At 38.6% G+C, this 25,154-nt stretch overlaps 1 protein-coding gene across 2 annotated transcripts in view; it reads left to right on the top strand.

Annotated features, from left to right (window-relative positions):
- The first annotated feature begins 10,986 nt into the window (after positions 1 to 10,986).
- The window catches only part of LOC126372524 (ataxin-1), a 41,223-nt gene continuing 27,055 nt past the window's right edge, over positions 10,987 to 25,154 (top strand). For both annotated transcript variants that reach the window (XM_050018332.1, XM_050018331.1), the window contains exon 1: positions 10,987 to 11,336. The gene's annotated coding sequence lies outside the window, so the exon portion shown is untranslated. The remainder of the gene's footprint in view (positions 11,337 to 25,154) is intronic.

The raw sequence follows: 25,154 nt of genomic DNA, 5'->3' as shown, positions 1-25,154 counted from the left end.
GCCGCTTCAACAACCAGTTCAAATGTCGCGAGCTGCGAATGTTATCAAATATGCAGCCAGTTTAGTTTGTGTAGGCAGTAGTCGGGTTTAATACGTGTTTTGGATTTTGGGGACTCTTTCTATCTATCAATCATGATTTAATCTCTTTTATGAAACTATAACAATTATAACGTAATAATACGATTGGGATTGGGCAGGTCACGTCTGTCGGATGCCTAACGACCTGTGAGCTAAGATCACCACAGAATGGTCTCCGAATAGAGACAGATGCAGGCGCGGCAGACCGAGGCGGAGATGGCGCGACGACTTGGATGCTTTCCTGGAAGGCTGGCCGGAAGAAGCTCTGGTGAGAGAGTCCTGGAAGAAATGGAGGGAGGCCTTTGCCCAGCAGTGGGACACTTAGGCTAGATAAGATAAGAAGAATACGATTCACGATCAATGGAATGACATTCGGTACTAAGAATTATGAGCGCGTAGCGTATGTACTCGTACAACGGATGTTCAGTAGATTAACTCTGTACGAAATAAAGTTTAATGATAAGATTAGGCCCTCGTCTTGTGCCAGACAGGGCACAGCAAACGTAATGACAGCAATTTATGTTGCAAATAAATACAGACTAGACTAGCGTGGGCCAAAATAACCTGCCCAGACGCATCGCCGCATAGCCGAGCATACCACTACCGCTTCTAAATTAAACTGCACGTTACTTTATTTAAAGTAAACTATAAAAATACTGCGGGAGCTTCGCAGCGCTATCATATCATTGCAAGCGTGTTCTGGGAAACTAAAATAAACAAAAAGATTAAGCAAATGGAGTAGGCAAAAAAATAAATGTAGCATGATTATATTTATTACATTAAAAATAATTATTACAAATGTATAGAGGAATGTAGAGAATTTGATCAGAGTTTAATAATTATCCCACGAATAAGATTTTAGTACTCTGACCCATTGGTATGATCATTAACAATAGACTTTAGAATATCTACTGTTAGTATTTAGTTGTAAATGTGAATATGAATTACAAAAGCGACCATCGGCTATTAAACATCTTTACCACCCAAGACGCACCAGCCTTTCCCAGAATGAATATTCAGCTATGCGATTATGTAGAAGCAACTTCATTGTCTGATTGTCGACGAACTCTTGTCTAATCTTCCTTCTATCGTATGGGTTGTGAGGTAAATTACCAACCTCATCAACCCTGGTGTCAGGGTTATTACTGAGCCGCCATAGGCTCGTGACATGGCTCACGTAATGACTACTTACTTACGTCAGTAGGTAGTAACCGAGACCAACGGCTTAACGTGCCTTCCGAAGCACGGATCATCTTACTTTTTGGACAGTCAGGTGATCAGCCTGTGATGTCTTAACCAAACTAGGGATCATAAAGTGATTTTTGTGATTATGTCTCCACCGGGATTCGAACCCGGGACCTCCGTCGTGAGCCCAACGCTCAACCACTGGATCACGGAGGCCGTTATGTAATTTTTAAAGTAATTACCTTTTAAAGTAGTTACAAAGTCTCATTTTTACAGTGTGTGTAATGCGTATATAAAGCGAAAGTTGATGGTAGGGCTGGCAGAGGAAGACCGAGAAGGACTTACGATGACCAAATTGGAGATGTCCTTAGAAAAGGTTCAATACGATCTACTCTGAACCGGCGTGCGTGTATGAAGCGATTGATGAATGTGGAGGAAGCAAGAGAAGTGTGTCAGGATCGAAGCAAATGGAATTCTATAGTCTCTGCTTACCCCGGTGGGAAATAGGCGTGAGTTTATGTATTCTATGCTACTAAGGTAAAACAATCAAATATCCAATTAGAAAAAATGATGAAATACTTGTCCGTTTTCCACAGGGACCGTTTGGGTAAACAGACTACCTTTAGAGGTCACATGAAGGTCTTTATACACGATTATTATGGCTAAAATAAACATCATCCGGATGATTTGAGGGATTTAAAAATAGAGAAATAAAGCTAATTATGACGAAATCTGAGCTAATTATGAGGAGCTCGGTGGCGCAGCGGTAAACGCGCTCGGTCTACGATTGTTGAAGTTAAGCAACTTTCGCAAAGGCCGGTCATAGGATGGGTGACAACAAAAAAACAAAGTTTTCATCTTGAGCTCCTCCGTGCTTCGGAAGGCACGTTAAGCCGTTGGTCCCGGCTGCATTAGCAGTCGTTAATAACCACCAAGCCGCACTGGGCCCGCCTGGTGGTTTAAGGCCCGATCTCCCTATCCATCCATAGGAAAGGCCCGTGCCCCAGCAGTGGGGACGTTAATGGGCTGATGATGATGATGACGAAATCTCGAAATGGATATAAAAGCGTAACTTTTTTTCCCCTTACATACCGAATTGTTTTACCGGTGTATTTGTTAGCAAGTTGGGTGTGGGAGAACGGTGATTGCAGTGCTGTAAGTGCAAGCGTGGGTTGGCAGACGTCTAGAACACGAGTCAACAAACTGCAGTCGCTACACCCAACTAAATGTGGATAATCTATTAAGACGCTAACTTGGCCCCGCGACTTCATTCGCGTGGATTTCGTTTAAGTTCCTCAAGTCTATTCCTGAGGAATACCCTAGCACCTAGTCCATGGTGTATCCATGTCTAACTGTTTTAAGTTTACGCGGTTATTATCATAATTGTCGAAACATCGATCAACATTACCATTGAACATTGTCATTGATTGTTGTCACAGTGTCGAAATATCGGGAGTCTCATATCTCCATTTAAACGCGATAAGAACCCGTTATTATGTGTTTTAATCATGTCTAACTGGCATTCATGTTAGGTTTCAGGAAATAAATCTGCACCAGATCAAAAGCTTCTTCTTTTTTTATTCGAAATAACAACAGCTAGTTTTATATAAATATTTTAAGTTATAATTTTACAATATACGCCAAAATAGTTATCACAATTTTCTTTTTGTTGAGAGTAGAAACTGCAGAAGCAAACTGTTTTAGTAACCCATCAATCGATCCTATCTCATGTCATCAAAACACCGTGCTTAGCAACACTTTGGAGTAAGTTATCTGCTTATTTGTATGTGTATCACAAACACCCAGTGAGTAAGTATAACACACCGGATGTTCTCTCTAGTTGCGGATCATATCTTGCTCACCTCGAGGTCATCTGGCATGGAAAACTTGCCGCCTGTCCCAATAGTATGACTTAAAATGTCTATGTCTAGTGGTTAAAACTTTGGGCTCACGAACCGGAGGTCCGGGTTCGATTCCCGGTAGGGACATTGTCGATATTAATTTCAGACTTTCCTTTGTTTGGAAAGGACATTGCAGGCTTGAATCAAAGTACGATGATTCCGTGCTTCGAATGGCATATGAAGCTGCCGTAAAACAGTTCCACCCACACGCAGTGGAGCAGCGTGGTGGAGTATGGTCGATACTCCCTCCCGTTGATCGAGGGGAGGCCTGTGCCCAGCTGGGCTGTATGTAGGGATGTATATAGGCTGTTACATAAAATAAAATGGTTTTCACAGACATTTTTCCTGTATTCATTTATTCCATAATTGCTAAAAAAACAATAACTACATAGCTAACTTAGATAGTTACTTCCTTACTACGAGTACCATTTCTTATTCTGAACACCAATTCCTAAATCTGACTGCAGATTTGTCATGTGACGACTTGTGACTTTGCTTATTAGATTTTGACTGTTAGATTTTTTGATTTGCCGTTCTATATAATAAACTTATTACATCTTTAATGCAAATCAACAAATAATAGAAAAAGTTCTTGCAGACTTCGCAAAAGCTCTACCAAACAGTGACAACTGCATCAAAATCAGTCTGACAATTCCTTTTCTTGATCAATGATTTTTTTTTGACGTGACTTATAGTACATTTGCCGCAGGTGGCATTACTTACTTGGGCGGACAAATGGGGAGCGCTGAAGGCTCTCACGGTAAAATGTTTAAGACAACAGGCCTGAGGGTGCGCCGTCTGAGAGGAAAAAATATTTGAAAGAATTAAGCGACCCTAGTGGGTTGATAGCGATAAGCGCTGAATGAGGGAAATCGTCGACCACGCCGGCGGGTGATTGTCTGCCTCTATGGCAATTGATCAATGAGAAATGTTATACTTTTAAAGTATTTCCATCCTTAGCACCTGTATTCTAAGGTTTTCACTCGAACGTTCCTGGACTCCGTAGTCAGTTGAGGCGACCTCAAGGCCTTCCTCTAATTCCGCTCAAAATCAGTATACTTAGACGGCGCCTCAACCTTAAATCCAGTTTACTCCAGTCAGACATGACGTCATTAATTTCGTATTATTTTGTTGGCGGCACAATATCATAGAGTAAGCAATAATGCTACGTATAGAATGGCAACTCCCATAAACGTTTGAGCTAAGTTTTGCCTGCCCCCCCTCGGACATAATTTAGACTTGAATCGTATGACGTCAGACGTCACACACACAGACGCGCGTGTTCGATAACGTCAATGTGTGGTGTCTATGTAAAACGAGGTTGTTTGTAAGAAGTGTCCGGGGTGTGACAGTATGGTCGACTCTAGTGAGTAACGTCCTCAAGTCGAAGACGTAAATGTCAACTTAAAATACCAAAATGCTCAGCTGAGGCCGAGTCGAGTCGAGGAAGAGACGAGTTAACATCTTAGTGTGACATGGTGTGACGGCGCACCTGCCAACGTCACGCTCTGCCGCACCGCACTCCGGCGCGCGGATCGCGGATAGCCGAAACTATTGTGAATCTCCTGGTTTTTATGAACTTAAGAATATATAATTATGAAAATAGTTTAGAAGTGTGATGGGATTTGAATTAGGAAGAACAAGGAAGAAAAAAGAGAGTCATCTGCAAAATTGTGTTACTTTTTGGTTCAATGTTTTTTTGTTGAATCATTCTTCTCAGGTGATGTTATGCACTTATTTGTTATTTTGATTACAACATCGGAAATAGTTATTTATCATGACACAAGGTTTACTTTTGCGACTCAAACAGGAAGGCAAATAGTGCCCGATTTATTTTCATATATGTTGTTTTTTACTTTCAACCTACTTTAAAATTCCCGTGACAAAAATAGAAATGATTTTGAGACAATAACACCAAAATGTGAAACCAGCTACAAATAAAAATCTTATTCCTTGACGTCGTTTGTTCGCTATTCAAGTATTTTTTCTTTATATGATAGAATAATATCTGAGTTTCATTGACCCCTCTTTGTGGATCCCCAGACATTATATCGAACCTCTTGAATTAGTACACACCCTGTACACACCTTCTATTGTGTATTCCGATCCTCTATTTAAAGGGACAAGTCTTTGTCAGTCTCTAACAATTAGAGTGGAAATATTTGAATAAAACTAAAAGGTTTTACTTCGATATAATATTTACTTTTTTGAGGAGCTCGGTGGCGCAGCAGTAAACGCGCCCGGTCTGCGATTGTTGAAGTTAAGCAACTTTCGCAAAGGCCGGTCATAGGATGGATGACCACAAAAAAAGTTTACATCTCGAGCTCCTCCGTGCCTCGGAAGGCACGTTAAGCCGTTGGTCCCGGCTGCATTAGCAGTCGTTAATAACCACCAATCCGCACTGGGCCCGCGTGGTGGTTTAAGGCCCGATCTCCCTATCCATCCATAGGGAAGGCCCGTGCCCCAGCAGTGGGGACGTTAATGGGCTGGTGATGATAATATTTACTTACAAAAGTATTAAGACCTACATAATATGAAAGGAGACTCGGCGCCTATTGGGTATAAAGTTGTATTGTGATCATGATTGATCAGCCTGTAATTTCCTAACCAAACTAGGAGATTTTTGTTGTGTCCAGCGGGATAGAACCCGGGATCGTGATCCCAAGGCTCAATAACTGAACTCTGAAGGCACTAATAGCTTAGAGAGAAGTTTTGTATCTTCGTAACGGACGGGGGTGGAAGAAAAAGAGTTTTCATAGTAAGTACCTACAGATGGCTGTAATATTGTAGCCTTTTTATCATCACTACATAGTATAAAACAAAGTCGCTTTTTCTATCACTATATCATCATCAGCCGTATGACGCCCACTGCTGGGCATAGGCCTCCCCCAAGGATCTCCACTATACATGTACGCTTAAATCTTTGAAACTACGCAACGGATTTTTATGCGGTTTTTTTAATAGAGTGATTCAAGAGGAAGGTTTATATGTATAACATCCATTAAATATTGGAGAAATACCGTTATTTTTGAGGTTTATAATGTGATGTCGTAAATAATTTCATTTTTTCTTCAGCATTGCACCCAAGCGAAGCCGGGGCGGGTCGCTAGTTAAGTACACTACAGACAACAGGAAGTGTAGGAGAAGTTTATATGTCGATGTATTTCCCATAACAACTTAAAGTCCTCTTTTAAATAAGTTACGCGTAATTTCGTACACGAGGCGCGGTATTTATAGAAGACAGGAAATATTTTCCCTCAGGCGGGTGAACATAATTGTAATTACCTTAGAATTACCGACATTAACGTCCCACGATACGGATTATTTTGATACCGTAGGCGTACGACTTGTTGCCTAATTAGTTATTCTACAGGTCAGGGAAAAGGTTAACGTCGTGTCTTATAGGGAAGTCAAGGAATTGGCCTTTGATAGACTGGAATGGAAAATGCTACACCGACAAGAGCGTGGCTCTTAAATTGATGATGATGACAGGTCAAATGTCAGCATTACTAATGCGGGATTATAAAAAAAATATATTATAGCGGGGAGCGCCGATCCGAATCCCGGTACGGGATTTACACCAATGAGTTAATTTACCTTTAACTAAAACAGCTGGCTCGACCATTATAGACGGCGATACGGCTCGCCACCTATCACGTTGGTCTAACAGAAAGCTCGGTGAACCGTAGATACTTAGTTCATCTTGCGATGGATGTATTTATGACTAGATCAATTGGAATATATTCGTGAGCATTTGTGTTGTTATTTACAAAAAACTTGTGTAGATACTGTTACTTGTTGCTCTATCCACCCTGTTAGCTCACGGGTGTGCAGTACACGCAGAAGTATACTAGATAGATAGATAGATACAATCTTTATTAGGTACTTAAGTATTGTAGTACGTACTGTAAGTTCACTTGTGGGAAAGACGAAAAAGCCTTACAAGATATCCTCGATTCTTAAATGCAAGAGGGAATGAATTAAGCATTTACACTGTAACCATATTTTCTTTTATGCACTTACTACTTTATCCTGCATGATGTTGCATTACTGATGAATAACTAGAAGAAATATGTTTTTAATTATTAATTGAAATAATAAGTGCCTTCTAACAACAAATAATTACAGGTAAGATAAACCTACTTCAGACGTCACAACCGGGACAAATTCACAAGCAACGCACTAAATACATATAATACTGTAGTCCTCTATTGTGAGGTGGATGGCCAACCTCATCAACCCTGGTGTCTGGGTTATTATTGAGCCGCCAAAGGCCCCTGAGGTGACTCATGTAACGACTACGTACTTACGTAACAGTAAGTAGTAACCGGGACCAGCGGCTTAACGTGCCTTCCGAAGCACGGATCAACTTACTTCTGGACAATCAAGTGATCAGTCTGCAATGTCCTAACGAAACTAGGGATCATAAAGTGATTTGTCTCCACTGGGATTCGAACCCGGGACTTCTGGATCGTGAGCAGAACGCACAACCACTGGACAACGGAGGCCGCTACCGTACTACTTATACTAAGTATGTAGATATCTATAACCAACACTGCATCTATCCGTAGTACTCAATGTATAGTATGGTATAAAAACGCGTTGAAATCTTCTGCCGCGGCTGAGCGTGGCCAATCGATCGACGCCCCTTGCTTAGAGTTCAACGCGTGACACCTCACTAAAGTACCGCGTGGATAATACGTAGTTTGGAAACAGGAAAACAAAAACTTTTCTCTTTATGTTTACTGTTGATACGCAATGGAGCAGCGAGCTGGAGTAGGTATGCTCGATTATTATCTCTCTCTATTTAAGAGCTGCGCTCTTGTCGGTGGAGTAATCGCCATTCCTCTCTTCTTCCCGCCAAAACCTTCACCTCCCGATACGACACGACCTGCACCTTCTCTTTTATTTGTTTCATAAATGTTATCCTAGGTCTACCCCTTCCTCTCTTCCCTTCAATTTTTCCTTCTGTAATGTTTGTTATAAATGAATCGTGTCGTAGCAGGTGGCCAATCATATTTCCTCTCCGGTTCTCTATAGTTCTATATAGATTATTATCTATACGTCAAAAAAAACACACGAATCAGAATAATTTATTCAACGTAATTATCATAGATAAATTTCTCCGTGGTCCAGTGGTTGAGCGTTGTACTCACGATCCGGAGGTCCCGGGTTCGAACCCCGGTGGACTGAATCACAAAAATCTCTTTGTGATCCCCAGTTTGGTTAGGACATTGCAGGCTGATCACCTCCAGAAGTAAGGTGATCCGTGCTTCGGGAGGCACGTTAAGCCGTTGGACCCGGTTACTACTTACTGATGTAATTTTTGTAGTCGTTACATGAGCCAAGTCAGGGGCCTTTGGCGGCTTAGTAACGCCGACACCAGGGTTGATTGGATTGGTAATCCATCTCACAACCCACACGATAGAAGAACAAGAGAAGTAACTGTTGTCAAATTGTAAAGGTACATAAAAGATGATTTGTGTATATTCAATGACAAATATAAACAAATATACGGAAAAATATTTTTGACTCCTCTCTTTGTCACCAATGACAGTATCCTTGATACAAAGAAGGCTCTATCACCAAGTGAAATAAACAATACATCGTTATACTCGATTTGGCTGTGATATTATTGTGGTTAGTCAATGGAAAACCCGTACATTACCATTATATACAATTTCATGACCCCTCTAGTCTATTACGATTCATAATTTGATCTTTTGCCAGCCCATTGAAGGGTGTAATCAAGTTTTCTTTTGCGTCAAATGGCTTGTTAAGATTAACACAAGCCATTAACGGTTTATGCATTGACCTTTGTGAGGTGGTTAAAGAAGATCGAGTGCCGAGTGGTATTCTGCCCTGTAAACCTATCTAGATCTAGCAAAATTGGAAACTCGAAATTTCCGGAATTGTCGGAAAGGGCAAAATGTTTTTTTTGTCGGATAATAGCCCGCAGTTTCCATCTAGTCAAATCAGTTACTTTTTACTAAACGTCAAAACACGAAATGCCTTCGGAATTTGTACCAAAAAGCAACCTGTGACGTCATGGAAAAACATTTTCTTATTAAAATTCATAAATAAGTAAATAGAAAAAAGACAAATTTTTGTCACCGTTAGATCTGTCTTTATTTAATAATCAGAATATCATAATTTCATTGACCTATGAAACTACCCAATTATTATTACATAGTACAAAAAGTTTCTCTATGATATTATTAAAAATGCCATCGTCATTCTCGTTCGTAACTTCCAATAAACGCTTTTGATTTATTAAATCATAGTATAAGTAATTGGTTCCCTATGATTTTATGACTTAGAGCTTCATGCAAAGATCAATAGCCACAGAACATACAGACAAGCTCCAGTCGTGTACTTTGTATATCAGCTCGCGACACCAAACACTTCAGGACCCCGATACCGACCCCGCCGGCGTGGTCAACGATTTCCCTCACTAAGCGCTTATCGCTATCGACCCACTAGGGTCGATTAATTCTTTCAAATATTTTTCCTCTCAGACGACGCCCTGAGCCGAGGTTCGCGCCCAACCGGGCACCCTCAGGCTGTTGTCTTAAACGTTGTACCGGGTGAGAGCCTTCAGCGTTCCCCATTTGTCCGGCCAAGTAGTTAATGCCATCTGCGGCAAAGCTGCAATAAGTCACGTTAAAAAAAAGTCTACTTTATACTGTTTTCCCACATCATAGATGAAGTGCTGATAAGCCGATGTAGAGTGATAGTTGTCTGGGTATGAATGCTACTAAGAGTAGGTACTCATACATAACAGTTATACACTTTAATCCTAGCCGAAAACGTTACAGGATATAATAACGTCTATTGTCAACACAACGGAGGACAATAGATGCCGGTTGTCATAGAGGCCTTTCTTTTCTTGCCGAGTCTTATCTGGAGATTCTTGAGATTTGGAACACAATAGTAGGATTACGGGCAGTACTTGTGCTACTGACCGTAGCATTCCATTGCATTTCTTAAAAGGATACGCTTCGATTTTAATGCAATGTTTAAGAAGAGTCTTTAACTCTTGCCGCTGATACAGGGTAATACTGGCATTTTGAAGCATTTTCAGAAATGAGGGGGGTCTTGAATTCTACAGCGGGTTTTGTTCTCATTTCGCAAACGTCCTGGTGCTTTAAAGTAGTTCATAAATATCTAAATTTCCTAGTAGTTGCAGGGAACGAAATCATAAAACAAATGCAACAAATTTATATCCAACATACACTGTATGTTGTATGTTACAGACCGGTTCGAAAACAACGTTTCCTACAAATTGTCTAGGACTGGGGAACCCCCGGCGCAGAATTTTATTATTTTGATTAGGCTTTGAAAGTCAGTCATAGAGACTGTACCTACCTACCTAAATCTTGGATCCTGTTGTTTTAAGCTTTCATTCAGTAGATCTCACGAACGACTCTTCATCAATGATTGCGTGTCAGGATCTTTCGAGCTTATTGATAACTTTCGAACTGCCTAGTAGTTGCATCACAAGTTGGAGTGGTAAGCGTGTGGGCATTGTGAGCCCCGACACGAGGCAACATTCGGTGGCAACGCTCACGCTGGAATTCATTTTGCCTCGAGAAGTATCCGGTTTCAGTTTGGCACGACGAGTGCTCATATTGTATTTAGTATTTATTTATGTATCGTTTGGGCACAGGTTCTATCGGCGGGCGCCGCGGGCGGTGCGGCGCGGCGGAGGGGTATACTTACTACGTGATTAATCCGCGGGCGGGGCGCGGGGGCGGGCGCGCCGTACTCTCGCCGGGTTTCCTCGTCCCCGCGCCTCACGGCCACTCACTACGCACGGCGCCCCGCGTAGTGCCGCCAGCCGCTAGCCGCCAGTCGCGCTGCGACCCGCGCCGACGTCGCACTCGCGTCCGCTCGTCTTCGTCATACATGATATCATTCATGCTAATCTCTGTCGGTTGATTTTCCTGCCGAGTGACCCGACCGCAGTGCAACCGGCGCGTGATACCGCGAGTGCCGAATGTTCTTGGACGTCAAACCGTGTATTTTTCCATCGGAATCCGAGCGTACGAAACCAGTTCGGAGTGGTCGACGGCGCTTTCCCGCGGATGAGATCTCCGGCCGGCCAGCGCTGCTGTGACCCGCGGCCTGAGATGCTGCGCCCGTGACCGTCTCGCTACAGTGCCACGAAACGTAAGGATTTGTTCGTTCATTCGGCTCGCGTGCATGGGCCGCCTTCCTATTTGCATGGCGCATACGAGTGAATTTTATTTTCGTCTGGGTGCGGGTGTGTGCGTGGGCGCGGCGGGCGGCGAGGGCCGGGCGCGAGTGTGCGCCGCGCGCCTGTGTGCGCGCCGGAGACGGCTACTCCCTGCCGCTTTATTTAGGTTGTTTCTGAGCAGTGAGCGTGCCACTGCCGGCTGGCCCGGCGCCGTCGGCCTCCCCGCTACCTGTCTTGTTGTGGAACTCCTACACACCCAACCAGACCATTTACAACTGTCACAAGACCTTCATTTCAAAACTGGGTAGAGACCTTTTCAGTTTTGGCGAACTTTATTGCTTACATTGTTTGTGTTACTGATACTGCTTGGTACCTAACTTTAACCTTGGGGTACGGAAGACCTTTGCACGTCTTTTCACTTGACTTTGGGAATGTAGCACCAAGGTAGAGCTATGATAGAACGTATAGAAGCCATGTCACATTGAAAAGATAATTCGTAGTTATTGCTTAGTTTTTGTAAACTGTGAAGTTGTGTGACGGGTGGGTTCACGTTCCAAATGCATGCCAACAAGTGTGAGTGTCGTGCTCGTGCCGTGTCGTCGCGCCCGCCTGCCGCCCGACCGATCGGTATATGTAATATTGCATTGTTGGCAATAAACACCTCGTGCACGGTACACTTTCCACAACTCGATCCGCCATCCAATATCGTCAAGCCAGATAAACTCGGTTGATTTAGGTATCCTTACGTAAAAAATTACGTTTTATACTAAATCCCAGACGATTTTCTGTGAATTCTATGAAGGTTATTGCTTTGAAGTTTAACGTTGAAAAGACACGATATGATTTATTGTAGGTAGGTATATTGGGATCGTTTGAGTAGCAATTATGGAGACGATAATAGTAGCTACTTCGGCGTTACTACAATGGTTCTTGTTGTTTATTCATTGTAATTAAGGGGGTATAATTAGATCACGTCGAGAAGGAAAAGTACGTCGCAGGCAGACACAGCTTGGCTGATAAACTTCGACCCACTGTGTAAGAGACCACTACTTTACTATATTTGATTAAACAGCAATTATTGTTTTGTCATTCTCCAAAATTGTAATATCAAAACACAATGTACGTTACGTAAATGTGATAATTTGTTAATGCTTTTGTTCGTGATTTGATAAAAAAAAAAATATTGATTGACCCATTAGAAATAGTCTTTCTAAAAAACATTTATATTTCTAGTAAGAATGCCACAACTGAGACTTATAATGCTATTTTATAGAACAATACTTGTGGTTTATGTCTATGTGGAGTACCTACCTATAATATCCCTAATATTATTGCCAACTCTCCTATTACATAATGGTAAATCCCTAGTATTTTGTGTAAGCCTAGAAAGCGGTTGCGATGTTATCGTTTTGGGTTTCAAGGTTGGCGTTGAAAGCCTTTGGTCTAGGGTAAGGTTTATGTGCCTCTTAGCAGCTATTATTAGTTTTATACTAGAAGGCCACATACTGCCGTAAAATCTAAGCACACATGAAGCTACACGCAATAAAACTTCCTTCTAACTTCATTATAATGGCTGTATAATAGTTGCTTTAAAGTCGTAAGACCGAATGTTCTTTTAAAATCCAAATCTCATTGTTTAACTATTGCCTTAGGAGGTTATAGATTACTTGCGTAATACATTCAAAGTAAAAGTGTGTGTGTGTATATATATATATATATATATATATATATATAATCATGTTATCAAACAAGACCCCCTCTATTCCTTGTTATCAAGTATTTTTCTCACTAAAGGAGACCAGCGAAACATGAGGCAATTTAAGCCGTTATCAATGTAGAGTCATAGGTTCAACTATTTACAATTTAGGTACCTATTTTCGGCTTGAAGCCCAAATGATATCAAACGAGGAAACGTCCAATGAATGCGGTTTTGCGCATTATAAAGGTTAATAATGTAATAAATAACATAATTGCACGCTTAGCCTTTGACATGCACAATTAATTGTATAGAACGTAACAACGCTCTGATATATGCACAGACAAATGTAGATTCCACATTACCTACTAGTACTGCTACAATTTGTATCTCATTAGTATTAAGTATATTTCTTTATGTTATTAGTAATTAAACACTTGTATTTGCTTAGATGTTTTCGCTACTAGACTCATAAGTCTGTAGAGAATAAGACAATAAATCAAACATTTGTCGAGCATTTTTCGTTAAAATTAGGTACAATTATGAAACTATTTTCCTTTTAAAATTATTAATAAACTGACCAGAATGACCGCAAATATTATTATGTGCTCGCTCACGATATTTACAAGTGATACGTGTAGTAACACAATTTAATGTTTGGCATTAAGATGTCTTGAATATGACGAAATAATTGTTAATTTTGTGTTGCATCAGATGTATCTGACATGTGACAGTCCATTCCAATTATTAGGGTTCCCAGTTTCATACCTAGTCAAATATAAGTAGGTAAATATGTAAAATAAAATGCAACAAAATGCCTTGGAACGACGGACCCCGTGGAATGATCCAGTCTCGCTAGAGAAAACGCTGCCAATGTCCTTTTTCGTATTACAGTAGTAAATATTCGAATACAACATTATTTTATAAATTGGAATATGCTTGTTATTAATTATATTTAAATAAATCTTTACGTAACTCTATGTTTTATTTCATACAAAGTGGAATCACAATGTGATTTAGCACAATGTAGAGTTGGCCACGGAACCCTTAAAGGCGTGTCCAACACGGCTTTTGCGACTTTTATTGTATCAATTTAAGCTTCAATGACACGGTAATATTGTTGTGGACTCACATAAAATGTCAGTGTCAAACGTTACTCTTTCAATTAAAAGTAGAATTAAATTTAATAATAATATGTCTCGTTCCGGGTTATCAGAAAGACCAAGGATTCTGGGGTGCTATTGCAGACTCACATGGCTCCCAGAGCCAAGGGCATTTCTGTGCTTATCTGTATTTTGGTAATATAGTCCTAATAAGTGCATATATACTACATACATATAGCATATAAATAGTCTTGAACAAAGTTGTGTATATTTTAGAATGTTGAACATAATTAATGTCAAGCCTTCATAGGTTCAAGAAACTAAGTTCTCTCTAAACAATAAGTCTTTGCATACTTTGTTGCACGTGGAATAAAAAATAAAGTGTTTAGGTACCTACAGTTATCGCATCATTTTCTGAAAGCCAAATAGGCAATGTTGTATTTTAACAAAACAGCTAAGGAAAATATCAATAAATTATATAATATAGAGAAAAAGTCACAAAGGCTAAATTAGTTAAATGAATCTTGATGAAATGTAGATAGGTAGGTATTGTGACATAATTTAATAAAGCAATGTTGCTAGAAATATCTGTTGCCGTGGAGTCCACTAATTGCCAAAGTTGTTAGTAGGATATGTATAGCGAGTGGAGTCGAGACCTAGTTCCGTCTAGTCCAAATTAGGCATATGTATTGATCGCCGGCATAATTCCAGCTAAGGACAGGTAGTTCTACCTACACCACCTATTTTTGCAAGTTCAGACGTCGCTAAATATGAATTTAGATGCATTCAAACATATTGAGAAAATAGCGACATAAAGTACAACTCTATTATGAAAAATAGATTAACTCTTTAACTAAAAGATAATGTGTAATAACAAGACAATGGTCGATTTGAGTATGTTGACAACGTTGAGATATAAATCGTATAATGTTACTCAGAACACTTTTCAAATAAGTGGAGCGAATGGAGAGCAGAAGTTCGCAAGCCCCCGCGTAAGGATACACGACACTAAATTAAATAAACGATGACCAGTTGTCAGATAACAAGCGGCAGTTGCAAAGAAAACAAAGAGATATCATGACTTGTATCACCAACAGTGTAACACAAGCGTGGAGAACTGTGTGTGACATGTGTGTGTGTGTGTGTTTGTGTCTGTGTGTTATCAAGGAGCGAGCTACCGCCTACGTCGGTCGCCTATCAGCTGTATTAGCCACGATAAACTCACATACCTACAACACCTCACTTTTAAATGCATGTACAATTAACACACATGAATGAACGCTATTAAGACTTGAGGTAATACATAGTTTATAGAATAAAGTATTAAAATAAATTAAATGCGCGAATGGTAATGTTTATTTGTACAATTCTAGAAACGTGTAGCGAAAATTTAATGGCAGGAAGGAAGTTCGGCAGTTTTACCGACGAATAATATAAATAACCCAAATATTTACGTTTAAACGTAGGTACATAAGTTCCCCAACTAGGCAGCGGTAAGCTGTAAATTAGGTGAGGAGATGTAACGTACAATCTAAATCTCTACCACGCTGTAGAGTGAGGGTTCTCGTTTGACCAACCACCTATATTGTAGCTTGGTGTCAGTATATCGCGCGCGACACGACAAATGAGTTATCTCTATTAACTACGTGACAAATAACCATTTATTAGCATACTACTTTGGACTTTGTATATATTTACAACTCCTAACGTTTATTGACATTACACACTAACTATTAAGAATATAATATGTATTATGAATTTTAATGTTTATAATAATAACGTTTATCGGTTGGTATCGATCACTGATATGATAAAACAGGTAGAAACGAGTTGTCCTTGAAGTATTGCAATACCTATGCGTACCTAATAATGATGTAACACTGCTAAATTTAAATATCTTCGAATTTAAATAAACAACTCGTTAATACTGACTTCTACAATGTAATATTACCTATAGGTATAAGTAAAGCGACTAAACAGCAAATTCCTGAAACTAAATTCATAGAGGTATTATTCCTCTCAAGGTCTACCTAACTTCAGGGGAATAATATACCTATAGCATACCCATCTATGTCATTCTTCCGAGAAACCCGAGTCAGTATATCTGTTGATGCTATAAATGTTATATATACTAAATGCATCAATTGAATAAACCCGGAAGACCCAGAGTCCCTACATGCTATGCAATGATCACCTACAAATGATAAGATGAACACAAACAGGTCTAAGGTTATGTTGGGTATTTCCGGAGACTCGGGTTTCTCGGAAGAATGACATGAAGTTAAGTAGACCTTGAGAGGAATAATACCTCTATGGATTTAGTTTAGTTTATTGTTGCCTTAGACTGAAAAGCGTCAGTGGCTTTTTGAAAATTCACATTCAGGTGTGATTTTTGTTAATAACAAAACCTCGCAATAGACACGCTAGTTTTAATCCAAGTAAAAAAAATATGAAATCATTGTTTTGTTGAAGGAAATAATATCAGAATGTGATTGTTAAAAAAGCGCAGACCTGGTTTCTACTATAAGTTGACGACATGATGAAATGAAATGAAATGAAAATTTATTGTCATAAATGTGGTAGATATAAGGTGGAAGTGATACTTATTGGGCTTTGCACATTTAGTCATGTAGCTTCATCACTTCATTACCTATATCTGTTTTAAATTACCTATAACAACATCTGTCAGACCTAGTAGAACAGATAAAGGCCCTTGAAACATAGATTTTGTTTTTTTATTTTTTATTATGGCAATGGGTCGCTTAGGAGAAACATAGATCTATAGAAACGTAGATGTGGCATTATTAGCATTTCTTCTTACCCCGATATAAGACAGCAGGAGTGACGTAAGCGTGAAATAAGGCTAGGAAGCTGATCCGTGTTAAATCTGTCGTGCATTTCTCACGATCAGCCGGTGTCTGGTGTCGAGTGTAAACACGGGTCAGGTGGCCAGTTCACGTTGCGATTACCGATCGGTATTGTAGTCTTATGAAAATGTGTAAACTGTTTTTTTATACTCGATTTTACGATGAGAGAATCGATTTACTATATATTTTTTTAATTATGTACTGCGTGGGAAGATTTGGGAGCACAGTTCAAATCAATAAACTCTTATCAATATATACCAAGTAGCTACAATTTAGAGAGTATACTGGTTTAAATGATTTTTGTTTTTATAGCATTTACCCGTGCTGAATGACGTTAGATAGATCGAAAGACTTTCGCATGGACAGGAGGAGGACCCGGTGGTGTAATGGTTAACACGCTCGTCCCGGCTTAACAAGAGCTGCGGGTTCAAGTCCCGTCCGAGTCAGATATTATTTCGAATTAATTTAGTTCCTATCAAGAAGAATTTTGGAAATTGTTTGTTTGTCAGAATAGAATCCAGACGCTTTGCGCTGTCTGCTTTCAAACAGATTGGAATAAGTAAGTTATTTATTTAGAAAGGACATAGAATTTTAAAAAGACACAAATCGTTTATTAATTTGATAAATTAATTTACTCAGTCACTTAGTTAAATAGAAAAAGCGACCTTGTAATCTAATACTTTATATAGCTTCAGTTGCCAAGTTACCGAATAGTGCCCGCGTTGTCCGGCGCCCGGCCGGAACAATAGTAAACGCGACAATTTGCATTTAAATAATAACAGAACAAACACACATTGTTAGTATATAAACAATGAATTTGTTAAGGGCAATGTTTATCAACACAGCCCTACAGCGCTTAGCGACCGAACCCTGAAATAAACAGGTGGATGCAAACTTTTATATACAATTGAAACTTGTGTATTGGGAGGCCATTGTGTATTGACGGAAAGTTTATATAATTGTAAATCGATATTTGGCTAACTGTGAGACCTTATAATAAGGGGCCGCTATCGTTTTTTGAAATGCTTTAGAAGGAGCTTTTTTATTGGTAGAAACTGCAAGGTAGAAACGGGAATGTTTGTTAGAACTCGGTACCATAATCTATAACTTAACAAAAGTGAAAAGTATTTATTCCGCAATGTCAACCAGTTTCTTTTTATTTACGAAAACTATAGACGCAGACAATGTAACTGACCAATAACAACGATATTGGTATAATTTCATTTCAATTATCACGTCAATATGTCGGGTTCAAGATTGAACACCAGTTTATTGGTTACGGAATAAACTTCAAACCACTCACAAAACCACTCAGAAAAAGTGGGTTTTGCAATTTACACCGGAAAATACGTTTACAATAATTAAATTATTGATGAATGTAGTGAAAATGTCAAAAGAAAATTAAATTACGGTGTAAATGGCGAAGGAATTCATGGTTACGGGACTTACACATGACATTTCAAAACATGCGAAAATTTAAATACAATATAAAGGAATATATACGGAGATATATCTTTCTTCTGGGCAATATATGTCTTCGTTATCCGGTCCAGGTGCAGGTGGTTTTGAGCATATTTTGATCTACACTACTGTATATTACTAGAAGAAAGGGGTAATTCCCCAAATACACATTTGCATGCACACCAACCACCTTACAAATAAAAAATTAACCAGGGATGTACGTGGGTAAAATTCGACTGAACTTTGCTTGGCTGTCAAATACTTATAAACCACGTTCATCCCTGGTTTATTTTTTATTTGTAAAGTGGTAAGTGATTATTCTGAGATAAAACTGCGGTTACTCTACAAAGTAATAAGCAACGAATTAAATATGCCTTATACAAACAAGCCTCCGTGGTCTAGTGGTTAAGAGCGTTAGGCTCACGATCTGGAGGTCCGGGTTCGATTCCCGATGGGGACATTGTCGAAATCACTTTGTGAGACTGTCCTTTGTTTGGTAAGGACTTTTCAGGCTTGAATCACCTGATTGTCCGAAAAAGTAAGTTGATTCCGTGCTTCGGAGGGCACGTTAAGCCGTTGGTCCCGGCTATTAGCCGTAAAAACACCTCCACCAACCCGCAGTGGAGCAGCGTGGTGGAGTATGCTCCATACCCTCTCCGGTTGATTGAGAGGAGGCCTGTGCCCAGCAGTGGGACGTATATAGGCTATTTATGTGTTTATGTATACAAAAAAAAAGACGCTTATAAATATAATGCTCTTGTACTAGTTCGTTCCTCTTGCCTTATCTGAAGTTAATTAAGCCTGTATCAGTGCTCACAGTTCAATTACAAAGCACGCTTTATGTAATTGCTCCGTAAAACGGTAGGGTAATGGCGAACTATCTCCGATTTTTATCACGGGCCATTGTTTGTTTTGTTACCAAATAGAACACAATGGCATGACCTTGCATGTGTACAATACTGTTTCAATTGTTCCTACATAAATAATGCTCGGATAGATATATAGGAACACTAAACAGCATGTAATGTTACACGGATAGATATATAGGAACACTAAACAGCACTAAAGTTAGTGATTACTTAGAAGATATGAATGCATGGGATTAACTGCCTGAGAACTGATATTAGGCAGCTGAATTACTCAATTGTATAAAAATATTTTATGTTTTTTTTAAAAGAACGTCTAGGGCCCTGTGCCGATGTTTTTCTTGCAGATTCTTTTCCCCGGCTATACAGGTTGTGGAAGCTGCAGTAGTTTTAGGCGGATGAGACGTTCGTTATGTAAAAATTGACGATTCAAAGTGTAAATATGTTACCTACTGAATAAAGATATTTTTGAATTTGAATGACTAGTGTTTTGGGAGAAAAAAAAATGTTCATCACTAATGTAGATACCGCGATAAATAAACAATTTATGAATAATAAGTAACATAAGCTCACGAGTATATCCCAATTGAGGTAGTTAGATGCTTCCATCGCAAGATGCACTAAGTACCCACACCTCACCGAGCTTTCTGTAAGTAATAAATACCCATGTGAATACCAAAATAAACTATTTAATCATTATTAATAAATCATAAAGATACAATGGTGCTAATTCCTGCAGACGCCATCTAATTTTATTTTAAGTTATACCTGTCACTTTCTTATCCGTTGAAAAAGAAAGGGACGGGTAGTCGACAGGCATGAAATTTATAGAATACAAGTCAATTTTAAACAGAAATCTAAAACAACCATCTAAAAATTTTGGTTCTCTATTGTATTCCCTAAAATTTCTTATCCTACTTTTTATTTTCCTTCACATTTTAGTCCTAAGTATCGAATGTCCTAATGATCCTAGTCCTATTTTGTTAACTCCTAGTGTTCATTGCCCTATTTTTTTTCATCCTAATGATGGTAAGCCCTAATGTCCATAGTTACAATCGTTTATATTCCTAAAATGTATAGTCCTAAATAAAATGTGAAGGAAAATAAAAAGTAGGATAAGAAATTTTAGGGAATACAATAGAGAACCTTCACCGCCGCCTCTCGGCCCTTCGGGCCTCGATGGTCACAACTAACCAAAATATGTCAAATAGATCATATAGGGAATGAAAAATTCGGAATTTCAAACTTTAGGGACATTAATATTAGAACTAAAGAATATTAGGACAAGTATTACGGTAGGATAATCAATATTTAGGATGATCGAACATTAGTACAATTAAATATTAGGAAAATGATGTTCGGAAAATCGACTTTAGGACTATAAACATTAGGAAATACAACAGGCCCCCAAAAATTTTATATCGGCCAATAACCCGACAGAATTAAGTACACAGCACGTCAAACGAATTGCATACCAGCGAGATGCCTATGTAATTCGCACGGGTTATTCATACATTTTAAAATCCAATTATTGACAATCATCCTTCCCTTTCCTTTTCGGCGGATAAGAAAATTACTGGTATTACTTAAAATAAAATTAGGAGGTGTCTGCAGGATTCGGGGCCAATTTTACTCTAAATTTAACTCATGCCTATTTCACAAATAAGCAAGGACTACTTTCCATTCCAAATGGAATCCATTTGCTTTGATCCTGACATATTTCTCCTGCTTCCTCCACATTCATCAGACGTTTTATACACGCTCGCGGGTCAGAGTAGATTGCACTAAAACTTATTAAGTACATCCCTAAAGTAAAAAAAAGGATATTATGTGGAAGAAATTGTAATTCTATGTAGCTTAAAGGGCATCCAATTATGTACCTAATCAATTGTAAATATCAAACTTAAGTACTTTATTTACACCATAAAAAACTGTTATTTTTTTTACAATCAATTTGTATAATTTGGTATAAATTACACAACTTAGTTCTCTTTTGTGGTTTGGTTTTTCCCGGGTTTGAGTGTTTGTCCATCCGGTGTGGAGCAGGGTAGTGGAGAGGTTTGTACCAAGCAGTGGGACGTTCATAGAAGAGATAAGGTCGACTTTTCAGTCACATATTGTTTGTTTATGTAATGTATCTTTCCGCCGTGATCAATTATCTACTATATTTTTTCGTATATACACAATAAACAACTAAATTAAATAGGCCAGGGAAAAGCCATTATATATTTATAAATAATTTTCCGTATAATGATAATAATTATCACTATTTTTACAGATAATTTATGTCACTGTAAGCAATTACCGGTACTATTTTTAGTTTGTTGTGGATGCTGCAGTGTTCAAAAATGTTCAACAACTGTTTGTGTGAAATAACAATGCTTTTTCCTGTATATTGAAATTGATTCCCATATTTTATTCAAATCCATGCTATTGTATTATTCAATTTTTCGCTTGATATCGTACAATGCACAGTACCCACTACTTATACCACTTTTCACACATTTTGCATCTAACTGTATCGCTGGAGAAAGACGCAGTTGCATAAATGATATTTTATTCAGGCATGATAAAAGCAAGATACTTGTGTGAAAACACACTGTGCTAACTTTTTCTCTTATAATAGTGCATACAACCTAGAGCATCTTGTACCAAATCGATTTATTTTTTTAATGTGACTTATTGTAGATTCCCCGCAAATGGCATTAACTAGTTAGCCGGAGTACCGTACCAAACATCGGGCACGGTATTCGATACTGCAAATTACTTACAAAGACAAAATTAAATCGAAAAAGTCTCACTAGGACGGGACTTGATCCTGCTCTTGTCAAACCGAGACGAGCTTGTTAACCATTACACCACCACTATTAATTTAATTTTCTCTTTATGGGTGTTAAAAATATATATTATTGAATTACTTGTGTTCCTTAGGCGAACATTATGAACATTTGAACAATACTTTAATATTTATTTTCAATTGAATAAAAAAACAGTTTTATTACGACATTATATAATATTTTGTTATTCAATTTAATAAATAATCTAAACTTCTTTCATAACAAAATAACATAAAAGCTATAATAGGTAGGTATAATAATAGTTTTAATTCATTTGAGATTATGGAAAAAGTAAATGGTTTTGCTCTGGTTTTAACTGGTTAGATACGGTGGGTGGTGAGTCAGTCCTTGAGTTGGAAGTCTAGTTGGCTGGTACCTGTTACAAAACACTGCATTGTACACTTAGGAAATAAAACAAAACAGTTGGACCGCAAATGCAAGCTTACTCTTACATTAGCATGAGTTTATCGTTATTTTTGAAGAATTACTGGGATTAAGTAACCGGTTACATTGACGGCGCCGCCGCCGTCTAATCAATGGGCTGCGCCTGCGCCGGTTACGTCACGGCTTTCGCGCCGCCGCCGCTGCAGCTTGCGAAATGTACCCAGCTTATGCAAGCATACGATACGCAAATACGATGCCCGAATGTTGTTGTATTGATGACAATATTTATAGTAACTTGATTGAAAATTATACTAGTATAGTACCTACCATTTTATAGCGTGCGATTTTAGTGTTTTTTTTTTTTTTTAAATGTGGAAACTGTGCGTAAAATACAATATAGGATTAGATAAAACTTTTACGTAGATAAGACTTACGAAAACAAATAGGTATATATCACGACTGCAAATTTCCTTATATCAAGATTTTTATCTATCATTTTACTATCTGTTAACATGTGGGCATTTATTTATCAGTAAAATCCATTACGATGGTACCTTTATATATCTACGGCAGTCATTCATCGCGTGTTTCAATTCAATAATTGCTACACATTGATAAAACGGTTTGAATTTATGGAATAAAATACTTCAATGAGTTTACAAATGCCACAGATAAGATCCAAAGTTAAGTGTTTTGTACAAATTATCATTGGTTAATGTTTAAAACATAATGTGGATTGACAAGCTAGAAACGTGTGTTAGGTTTTATCGATCGAAATTAACAGCGACAAGATAGAAACCAAAGGAAATAGTTTTTTTTAACTTTATGCACCTACTCGTACCTACTCTACATGTATAAATAGATACTGTTATATTTGTGGTTGTCTATTTAAAAGAATGTCTCACTCTCATTGTGAGGTAGCCGGTTCAAATCGAGCACGGGTTTAAATAAAAGCAATGATTTTCGAAAACATATTTGTATTATTTTAGATTAGTGATTATCCTGTGCTCAGCTGTGAAGGAAATACATACATATATAAACTCACGCCCGTATTCCCCGAAGGGGTAGGCAGAACTACAAATAATCAAGAAACCATTTGCAGCCACTTTTGATACATAGTCCTAAGGTGGATAACGATACACTGTATGATGATAGGGGATCAATCGAATAGGGATAGGGGATGTGAAGGAAATAATCGTGAGGTTTTCGGAGATATGACTTATATGACCTGTATGAGACTGGTTTTCCCATGGGGTTGCAAAGCCAGACAGTCGTCGCTTCTATAACCGGACCTGTCAAATCTTTAGTTTAAGCAAACAGACCCCGTGAAAAAGGGATAACGAGAGATGATGACGGTAATACAGTAAGACAAGTCGTGAAGATAAATGCGTTATGCAACACGTATTCTTGTGTTACATGGTAATTGATTGCATACGACCTTAGAAAGGCGTTATGTAATATAAATAGGTATGCTGAGACGGACTGACGGATAGACAAAGTAGCAGTGCTATCGATAAGTGCATAAGACTGTTTATTTTTATTCTCCATCGCTTTACGTAATGTACTACGAAGAAGGAGCTATGAAATGTATAAATGTTGGGTTACTTAAATATAGGTACGGTCACGAGCATTAATATGTACACACTTTGATACCATGTCACATTAAATTTTTGACAAATTGAACTGTAAGTCTCACTAAATGTCAAATATGTTAGTGCGACAGAGTCCTAAAGTGGGTACATTATATTGCTCATGACTGTACATAGGTAGCTACGTGATATACGTCGTTTTCCCCAGAAAAAAAATACTCAGTTCATTTTTCCTTCAGTTTTTTCACATTTTCCCCGACGAACTTTCACGTTTGATCATAGAAAATTAATAAAAAGAAAACATTTCTAAGTATGTATCACATCGTCACTTACCATCAGGTCAGATAGTGGTCAAACGTGAGTCTATTATATTTAAAAAAAAGGTAAGACACAACAAAGTATTATATCGTGTTAATACATAGGAAACAATGTAATTTTACACGAAAGTCCGCAGAAATATTTCTATGACGCTGTGGACCCTGCCTTAATGGTACTCAGAGCAGTTTAAGTGACAGGAAGAACGGCAAAAAACATTTCCCTCTTACCGTATTTCAGGCTTAGACCTTTTAGGGAGTGCCTGCCGGCAACCAGATCTGGACCAATCTGGTTAACTAAAAACTGTGTTTGTAAAAGTTTCTTAAAATGTGAAACGCATTATTTTTATTATAAAGTTAAAACCCCAATATACATACATAAACTCACGCCTATTTCCCACCGGGGTAAGCAGAGACTATAGAATTCCATTTGCTTCGATCCTGACACACTTAAAACCCCAAACTTATCCCAAATTCGCAGAAAAACACATACACCCTTTCTCTCTCTCTAAGAGCTGCGCTCTTGTCGGTGGATTAACCGCCTTTCCTCTCTTCTTCCCGCCAAAACCTTCACCTCCCGATACGACACGACCTGCACCTTCTCTTTTATTTGTTTCATAAATGTTATCCTAGGTCTACCCTTTCCTCTCTTCCCTTCAATTTTTCCTTCTAT

This window comes from Pectinophora gossypiella, chromosome 14 (genome assembly GCF_024362695.1).
Source record: "Pectinophora gossypiella chromosome 14, ilPecGoss1.1, whole genome shotgun sequence".
Lineage (NCBI taxonomy): Eukaryota > Metazoa > Arthropoda > Insecta > Lepidoptera > Gelechiidae > Pectinophora > Pectinophora gossypiella.
The sequence above is the reverse complement of the archived record's forward strand: the minus strand, read 5'-3'. Positions and strand labels throughout refer to the sequence as shown.